Here is a 9788-nt window from a genome sequence, read left to right on the forward strand (position 1 = left end):
TGCATTATCAATACACAGCACTGTGCTAAGTGCTTCTGCATGTGTCATACACCCCCAGTAGACTATAAGCCCAAAGACAAGAATGATGTCTTATTTCACCTTTGTACTCTCCCTGCCTAGTGCTCTGGACACAATAGGCAGGTATTGATTGTTTGTCAAATTGAGTCCTCTGTGTAGCTTGTCCTAATTTTCCCAGCCTCACCTCTGCCCCTGACAGAGGTTTCCTTCCTGAGAACTTCGTGTTTCATAAACCCCAAGCTCCTTCCTTATCTTCTTTGATAGACCCATGATTTCACTGAGGAGAGCACTCCCTCTATCCATACCCCATCCTGGAAGGTACTTGTCTCTGTCCTTCCCTAAATCTTCTCAGGAGAGTGCCCCCAGTATCTTGGAGGCTTTCTTCCAGGTCCTTTAATACACAGTGGGCACTACTGAAGCTGGCTTTCTATTTTTTATCCTTCATACTTGCTAAGCCCAGTTCATGCTCTAGGCCTCATCTGTAAAATGAGGGCATTGGAGTAGATGGCCTCTGATGGAATGCTATCCCAAGGATAAGATTCTATAATCCTTTGAAAAAAACTGGAAATAATCTAAGTATCCAGTAATTAATCAATAAATATTTATTAAGTGCCGACTATGTGCCAGGCACTGTGCTAAGTGCTAGGGATACAAATAGACACATAGGGGAAACATTATGCAAACAATAAATACAAATCAAGCAAGCTATATGCAGGAAAAATAGGAAATAATTCACAGGGAAATCACTGGAACAAAACAGTCAAACAAACTGTGTTGAGTTAATGTCGGGATGTTTTCCATAGTCCCATCAACGTAGACAAGTACAAAGAAATGTGCAAACATAGTTATGAAACCACAATGAGTGAAACAGACTCTGAAGGATGGAGGGTGCAATAACTACAGTCATCTAAGAGGAGAAACGAAAGGTAGAAAATGGACCGAGAATCCTGATTGGAACCGGGCAGGAGGGACTGCAGAGTTTTTAATAAATGAAGTATTGGAATTAATTAAAGAGACTTAGCTTTTTCAAATAATTGGTTCGATGCTCATTTTTTACTAAAGCACTTTAAAAAAAGAAGAAAGCATTGCTTTCCTCATTGGAGAGGAACAACCAGATAGTCAATTGTTACGCTTGAGGGAAGCACTGGGTTTTCCCAGTTGAGTCTCTTTGTATTTGTGGCCAATGGGTGGACTACACCCTTCCATTTCACAGGACTGTTCCCACCCAAAGGAGGCATGTTTTGAATTAAGGACAATAGATTCAAACCAAGTCAATAAAGCATAATCAAATCTACCAGATAAATGCGTTATTGGGACTAATGAGGCACTTAATTGCCAGGCATGGATAGCTTTTCCTTTATCTTGGCATTTTTAATTTGCTTCTTGATTCTCTGTGGTGCTCATTTCTCTGTGATGATAGAAATGTTAGGCATTTTAATTAGGACCACATGATTTTTGTGCATTTATTTTTCTCCCCCATTGTGAGATGAATCCAAAGTTTTTGACTCAATATCTAATTTAAATAAAATATAATTATGAAATAATGAAAACAATCATATCCCATGGTGGAAATTTAAAAAAAAATGTGTATTACTGTTCCTTTTCTTTTCTTTTCCTTCTTTTCTTTTCATGGACAGAGTCACACAATCATAGATTTGGAGCTGTAAGAGACCTGAAAAGCCATGTGGTCCAAACCCCTCATTTCATTTAAATTCAACAAACAATTCATGAAAGACGTTGTGAGCATCAAATGAGATAAGTCCTTTGCAAACCTGAAAGTTATAAGTAGACACGAGCTATTATTACTGCTAAACAACACTGAGGTTAGAGCAGAGCTCCAGCCAAGTCCCCTTCTCAGTTTTCATTTCCTAGAAATCCTCTTTAAGACATGATGCCATCCCACCCACCTCCTTGCAGGTCCTTGATCTGGCAAGAACAACTTCCCTAGTTTTCCTGTCCCTTGGATTTTGAACTGCTGGAGTACTCATGATTTTTTATAATCATCTAGAGGTGGTTAACTTTTCTCTACCTCCATGTATTCCTCCATAAAGCCTTTGAGAGCCAGCCAACCATGTGTGTGTTCCATCCATTATACTAGCTCACAAGAATCCTTTGAATACAGGACCATGAGATACCATTGCCTGTGTCCAAGCCCCATTCATGTCCACTACCTTCAAGATATACTTCCAGTTTTCTGGTCCACGGTTTTCAAAGCAGGTTTCACCCATCACTGAGAGGTCTCTGAGACTAGAATTTCTCCCCTCTGTGTCCCTACACTGAGGAACCAGAGGAAAGGTGATAGGTCAAGGGATAAGCAAAGGATAATGGACTGTCTTTCTTAGACAATGGTTTTTCACTTTTTGTGTCATGGACCCTGTGGATAGCTTGGGGATGCTTATGGACACCTTCTCAGAATAATACTTTTAAATGCATGAAATAAAATATATAGGATTATAAAGGAAATTGAATTAGAGTTGTCAAGATATTAAAAACAAAACAGTTCATAGATCTCAGGTTAAAAACCCCTATGAAAAAAAGTGTCTGTGCAATCATTTTTCTTGTAGTTTCAAATAAACTCTCCATCTGGATCTGATCTTACTGAGAATGCCATTCTGGTAGGCAAAGAACTCCTCCGTTTGGAGAGACATTATGGGTCAATGTTCAGCCCCACTGGCAGGTACCCGAAAGCATTTAGTAGAAAATAATGGTTTCTCATTCCCAGGGAGCAGAGGAGGACACTCCCCTTTCTTTCCAGCGTATCAAGACCATCAGTTTGGCAGCTGCGTGGGCTTGTAAAACTAGGTTGAGACTTCAATGGACATTTATTGCCTTGTTTGAGAGCTAATGCAATTTTCTGCTTTCCTAAGTGAAACAGATGTCTTTGTCGGGCATCTTGCAGATTTATTATTATTATTTTTTTTGCTTTATGAGTATTACAAGAAACTATAAATGACAAAAGGTGGAAAGTAATGTCAGAACCACATGCAAACACATCAGGGTATATGAATGTAGTAGAATATTATTGTGCTGTAAGGAAAAATGGAGATGAAAAATTGAGGAAAACATGGAGAAACTTGTATGAAGTAAGTCTGGGTATATTGAATTCAGATCTAGAGCTGAAGGAACTTTAGAGACCCTCTAGTCTAAATATTTCACTTGATAGGAAAAAACAACTGAGTCCCAGAATGGTTAAGTGACTTGCCCATGGTCAACATAAAGAATATGGAGCCAGAGAATGATGGACATGACCATAGTGATGCAAAGGAAATCCATGTGGAGAGACAATACAAATCTGCTCAATTTCAATGGTCAAGGGAAGTGTCAGGCTACCAGTGTTAAAGGTGACATAGTGCCTTTCAAGAAATTGTCAATCAGCCTTGCATTTCCCCCCAGGGGTGTACTTTTACCTATAAAATGAGTAGTTATTAAGGACTGCTTCATTACTAAGCATTCATCTTCCTTCCTTTTAGTCAAGCAAGCCAAATTCTCACATTGGCTAATTAAAAACGTACGTTTCATTGTGTACCCTAAGACTCTCACTTCTCTGTCAGGAGCTAAGTGGTGTGTTTCATCCTGAGTACTTTAGAATCTTGATTGGTCATCGAACTGGTTAAAGTTCTTAAGTCTTTCAAAGTTATTTGTTCTTAAAAAAGGTTTGTTGGGATTTTGTCAGTAAGTTAGATAGCATAGGGCAGTGCAAAGAGCCCTTGATTTTGAACCAGGTGCTCTGGATTCAAATCATCCTCTGTCATTAAGTAATTGTTTGACCTTGGGAAAATCGTTTGATCAATAGAATAAAAGCTCTTTGGGGGTGAGGACTTTTATTTTTGTCTTTGCATCCTTAGCATCTATCACAGTGCCTGGTACATAGTAGACACTTAATAAAATGCTTGCTGACGGATTGATTTTCTGGGCCTCAATTTCCTTCTCTGTGACCAATGCCCATTGAAGAGTATTGGTTAATAACTTTAAGGTCTTTCCCAACCCTAACTCTATAATCCTAGGGGTCAAAATATTGCTTACGTCAAGACAAACTATATCAGTAAATTAAATGTAAACACAAACGTATGCATGCAAATGCCCCTTGACTCCACGGTTGCCCAGAAGCGTCTGTGGCACGTGGGCACCAGTGGAGATAAGCAGACAAGAAGGCAGAATCCAGAGTGAATTATTACTCTGGACATTCACCTTTAGAGCCCTGCTGAAAACTTGCTCTAGATCTCTCCTGACTCAAATCACCAGATCTCAGAGTGGGAAGGGAGCTCAGAGGTTACCCAGGCCATCCCACACTTGACCAAGAATCCTGCCAACAACATACTTGACCTAGTGCTCGTCCAGCTCTTCCTGGAAAGCCTCCAATGAGAGAGAATCTGTTCCCCTGACTGACAATCCACTCGTCTCTTAGATTGCTCTTGATCACAAGATCTTCCTGGTATCGAGGCCAAATCTGCCTCAAAGTCTCTTCTGTGCCTTGCTCCTAGTTCTGCCCTCTTTTGTTAAGGAAAACAATGAAGTTCCCCCTTCCCATGACAGCCCTGGGAAGACTTGTACACAAGCCACATTTCTATTCTGAATCTTCTCTGGGTTAAACCTCCCTAATTCCTTCAACTGGTTCCTATATAACATGAACTGGGGGGCCCTTCTGGAGGCTCTTCCTCAACTCTGGTACCCAGACCTGATAGCTTTATTCCACATGTGGTCAGACCAGAGCAGAAGTCAGTAACAAGTGAAGAGCATAGATAGACCCTGGTGCCCACAACTAGGATCTCCTCATTTGTAGTTTTTATTGACTATGATCATGTGGATGATCCTGTATATAGAGCTAAGGGGACCTCAGAGGCCAGTTAACTGAAACCCTTCATTTTTAAGGATGAAGAAACTGAGGCCCACAGGGTAAGCAGCTTGGCCAAGGTCCTACTGGTAGAAGGACAATGTCAGAGGCTATCTTGTCTACCCCCCTCATTTTATAGATGAGGAAACAGGTTCAGTGATATTAAGTGACTTGGGATGTACCTGGGCTTTCATCACAAATATTAATACAGAGGCATTTTATAATTTTAGAAAGGAGCAAATGGGGAGGATCATGGGACCTGTTGGCCAAAGTACCTCCCCATGGCAGAAACTTTTCTCTTTCCTTTCTTGATAAAATAAGATTGAGGATACATATTGCTTACAGAACTTCTGGGGGTGGAGGGAAATCCATGAATTAGTGTTTTCAAAATATCTCTAGAGCTCCATAAACCCTGCCATTTTTATAACTATTTCTCTCCCAAACAAATTCATCCTCAGTTGTTCCTCATCTAAATTGGAACAGCCTGTGTCTTTTTAATGTCAATATTTTTCTGGCAGTGAGTCATGGGGTAGCACAGTCTCCAAAGAATTAAAGTTAAATGTTTCCCAAAGGACAATGGAGAGGCCCCTGGTGGGAATGAGTAAGCAGCATCATGCTACTAGAGTTTAATTGAGTAGGAGGAAAGACAAATAGGATGTCATCAGAAAGATGTAGGATAGAAAAGGAAGGTGGACCAGGCATGTGGGAAGAAAGAGGGATAACTGATAGTAGGAGAGTGTTTGTTCACATATGGAAATGTGGAGAGAAGATGTCCCCTCCCCCCAACTTGAGGGAAGAAACTTTCTTTTTCTTTATATCCCTAGTGCTGGGCACACAGTAGGCACTTAATAAATGCTTGTTGTCTGATTTGAATAGAAATCAAAGAGAAAATGTAAGTTAATAAAAATCCAATTTGAATCAAGATCTCAGAAGAAAATGGAAGGAAAACAAAGCCAGCCTTGGATGTGCAATTTCCTGGCTCTGGAGTGGTGACTGTGCTGTATGACCTGTGTTCAGCTGCTCTTAGCATCACAGTGAGGGCCCTGTAAGGAGAGCCAAGAATGTGACTGGGGTGCCTGGGGCATTTGGATCCAGGGAAACAGCACAGTCCAACCAAAATGATGCAGCAAGAAGAAAGGCCTGTGATGAGGCGTGGTGTGGCAGGGGCAGGGGCAGGGGTGGAAGGCGGCTTTGTTCCCCTCTGAGCATTACATGCCTTCATCTGGCCAAGATGGGCTAATTTATTAACTCTATAAAGAGACCGAAAGGCAAGTGGATATTAAACTAATCTATTAAGAGTTACAGCAAGAGCAGTAACACATTTAGGGAAAACAGAATCAAATAATGAGAGACATTTGGATGTTAGTTGGAATACAATTAGCTTCTAGGAGATGAAGTCAAGTACTATTTCACCTCTTTAACGTTGAATGATGGGTTTGATAAAAAGAAATAAAATCCTATCCCTTTATCCCAGTTGGCGGTTTCCATGTTCCCTTCCTCTCCTCCTCTCTTCTCTCCTGTTTTTCAGTCTTGGTGAGGGGCCAGGGATCACTTAGCCCAATGTTAGCCATTCTTTCCCCTTCACGCTCCCCAGGAGGATACAGCTCAATTCAACAAACATTCCTGAAGCACCTACTGTGTGCAAGGCACTGGGATGGGCCACAGGGTCATACATTTAGAACTGGAAGGAATGTCAAGGTCATCTAGTCCAGCTCCCTCATTTTAAAGATAAGGAAATTGAGATATAGAGAAGAGAAAAAAAAACTTTCTTAAAGTCATGCAGGTACTAAGCAAACCAACTTGCTGCCCCTAGAAGGACAAAATATAAAGCAATTCATGAACTTGGTGGTATGGTCATGCTGGCATTTTTGGGTCCATGAGAGTCTGGGGCCACAAGGCAAACATGTCACCCCTTTAACACTTCCAACCTGGTTAGAGATTTTTGTAGCTAAATTTTAGCTAATCAGATGTTAATTACTCTTCAAAATGATCCATTTGGTGTCAACTAGATTCTACAGGCTAAGAAAAGTAGGTAATCAGTTGTATGTCACATTTGTTTAAGTCCTAATTATAAGCAAAGTGTTTTTGATTATGCCTCTTCAAGCAAGGTCTTAATTAGGGTAACATGTGGCCATCCAGCGTATCGATTGTCTTTGCCTCCTCTAAAGCTCATCTTCTCCAGTGAATCTTCAGGCATGAACTATATTCAGTCATAGGCAGTATGTGGCTTTCCACTTATCACAGATGATGAACGTCAAGGACAGGTAGGGAGCTAATGGGCTAAGAAGTCATTTAATAGGCAATATCTAGGGGGCACCACAGTGCACAGAGCACCAGACCCCGGGGTCAGGAAGACTAATCTTCCTGACTTCAAATCTAGCTTCAGACACTTCTTAGCTGTGTGACCTTGGGCCAGTCACTTCATTTTGTTTGCTTCAGTTTCTCATCTGTAAAATGAGCTGGAGAAGGAAATGGCCAACCCCTCCAGTGTCTTTGCCAAGAGAACCCCAAGCAGGGTCATGAAGAGTTGGGCATGACTGAGAAACCACAACAACCTTTGAAAAGAACTTGTTATGAACTCAATAAATCTCAAGAAACACAAATCAATACAAATTCTTACTTGAATCTTCCATCATTTAATAAAATACAGCCAAATGAATTAGCAAGCCACTGACCTTCAAAGAGCATCTTGGTTTTGTGTTCCCTTCCAAGTTTATTTGAAGTTCAGCTACCTCTGGCTTCATCTCCTTCTCCTTCATTCCTTCCCTTTCTTTCCCTCTCTTCCCTTACCTTCTCTCATTACTTCACTCCTTCCTATCCTTCCCTCCATCTTTCCTTCCCTCCCTCCCTCCTTCCATCCTTCCTTCCTTCCTTCCTTCCTTCCTTCCTTCCTTCCTTCCTTCCTTCCTTCCTTCCTTCCTTCCTTCCTTCCTTCCTCTCTTTCTATCCTCATGCTTTACCTTCCTCCTTTATAGCTTTCTTTGCTATATACAGCTGTAGTGTAATATAAAATTATGGTTCTGTTGCTTTCATTCTACCTCATCTTCTTCAGGCCTTCCCATTCCCCTTGTATTTATCATTTATCATTATTTTATGACACCATAATATTGTATTTAGTTGTAGCATTGCAAAGTAGATATGATGCTGGGCTTGGAGTCCAGAAGACCTAGCCAGATTCGAACATTACTTGGGATATTCACTCTTTTTGTGTACCTCAAGCAATTCCCTAGGACTTATCTAATAAATCACAGGCAAGTTGAAATCTGGAATGGTGGAAGGAGTTTCCATACTGGGCGTCTCTTCTATGAGATTATGGAGCCTTTGCATATTTGCCTAGTATTCCAGTGCATTAATATACTATGACTGATCCAATTGCATGCAATGCAGGTTATTTCCATTTTTTCCTACTATTCCAAAGAGAATAGCTGTGAATGTTTTTGTATTCCTTTTCAAAGAAGCAACTTTTTTTTTTTTTTTGTAAGAAACCAATGTTTATTTTCCATCAGCATTTTTTCCAATTAGACCATCTGGGGTAAAACTTAGGACCACTCTGTGGTAGTTCCTACCCACTCAGGGACCTGAGCAGTAGGAGCCACAGACCAGTCCTCAGTAGCTGGTTGAACACTCCAATCTTCAGTAGGGAACTGCTGAATGGGCAGAAGGCACCTGTACTCCCTCAGACCAATCAGCCACTTCAGGCTGAGTAGCAATGAACTCTGGAGCAGGTGCAGTCCATTCACCCTGAAACTCCTCCTTTGTCACTGCCTTCTCAGCTGCAACCTGCTCTTCCTTTTCAATCCCCTCTGGATCCATGTAGAAGTACAGATCAGGCATAACCTCCCATGAGTGTTCACGGGAGATGGTGCCACAAATACGTAGGACTTCAGGGGCCAGCGTCCACCACATCAGACCCACTGAGTGAGCTCCCTTGTTGTTACATGGAATGGCAATGTCCACATCGCGCAGTGGGGAGTCTGTGTTGCACAGTGCAATGGTTGGAAGGTTAACATATGATGCTTCAGTCAGAGGCTGATAATCTGCCCAAGGATCAGTGACCACCAAGAGGTGGGGCTCCCTGAAAGCTGCCTGGATCTGGTTAGTGAAGGTGCCCGGCGTGAAACGTCCAGCAATAGGTATAGCGCCAGTGGCAGCAGGAAATTTCAGAACAGCCCGCTGTCCAGCATTCCTGGATGCGATAACACTAACAGCTGGGTTTTCAATGGCAACAATGGCACGAGCTGCCAGCAGAAGCTTTTACCAAATTCTCTTCAAGTTAATGATGTAGAGGCCACCGCTCTTTCTTTTGTAGATGTACTGTTCCATCTGGAAGTCCAAATTGGTGCCACCCAAATGGGTTCCTGCAGCAAGGAATTTGAGGACATCCTCCTCCTTCGTCTGCAAGACATCTAGGGCTCCGGGCATCATGAAAGTTTCTCTTTAAAATTATGAAGGAAACCAAGAACAACGCCATATGGAACCTTCCTTGGGGTAGTGCAGAAAGGCCAAAGAAGCAACTTTTTGAAGAAATGAATCGTTTATTTTTTTACAGTTGTCTAATCAATCTATTTGGCCCCTTCTCTGGAAAGGAACAACAACCCCAAGTCTCATGGTTGCACGTGCTAAGGAATATAGATGAGTCAAATCCTTTCAGGATATAGGTACCCATTGCTCAGGGGCAAAATAAATAACCACAGGACTTTTCTTTACTAGTCAAATAATCCTCAAGGTTTCCCTGACATTTTTGAACTTGGATGTAAATAAGGAAGACTCATGAGCTAATGTCGTGTCACCAACCCACTCTCTCTGGTAATGAAGAGTGACTGCTAGATATACTGCCAACCTAGCTTGATCTTAGATAAAGAGGTCAGAATATTGTTTATTCATGTTCCTGAGGGATGGAGATAAGAAAACAAATTTAGTGGAGATCAGCTGAGGGAAT

General features: G+C 41.5%; 1 pseudogene; it reads right to left on the reverse strand.

Annotated features, from left to right (window-relative positions):
* Positions 1-8388: 8388 nt before the first annotated feature.
* On the reverse strand, positions 8389-9271 carry LOC140531073 (small ribosomal subunit protein uS2-like; annotated as a pseudogene).
* Positions 9272-9788: the final 517 nt, after the last annotated feature.

Source organism: Notamacropus eugenii, chromosome 3 (assembly GCF_028372415.1).
Source record: "Notamacropus eugenii isolate mMacEug1 chromosome 3, mMacEug1.pri_v2, whole genome shotgun sequence".
Classification (NCBI taxonomy): domain Eukaryota; kingdom Metazoa; phylum Chordata; class Mammalia; order Diprotodontia; family Macropodidae; genus Notamacropus; species Notamacropus eugenii.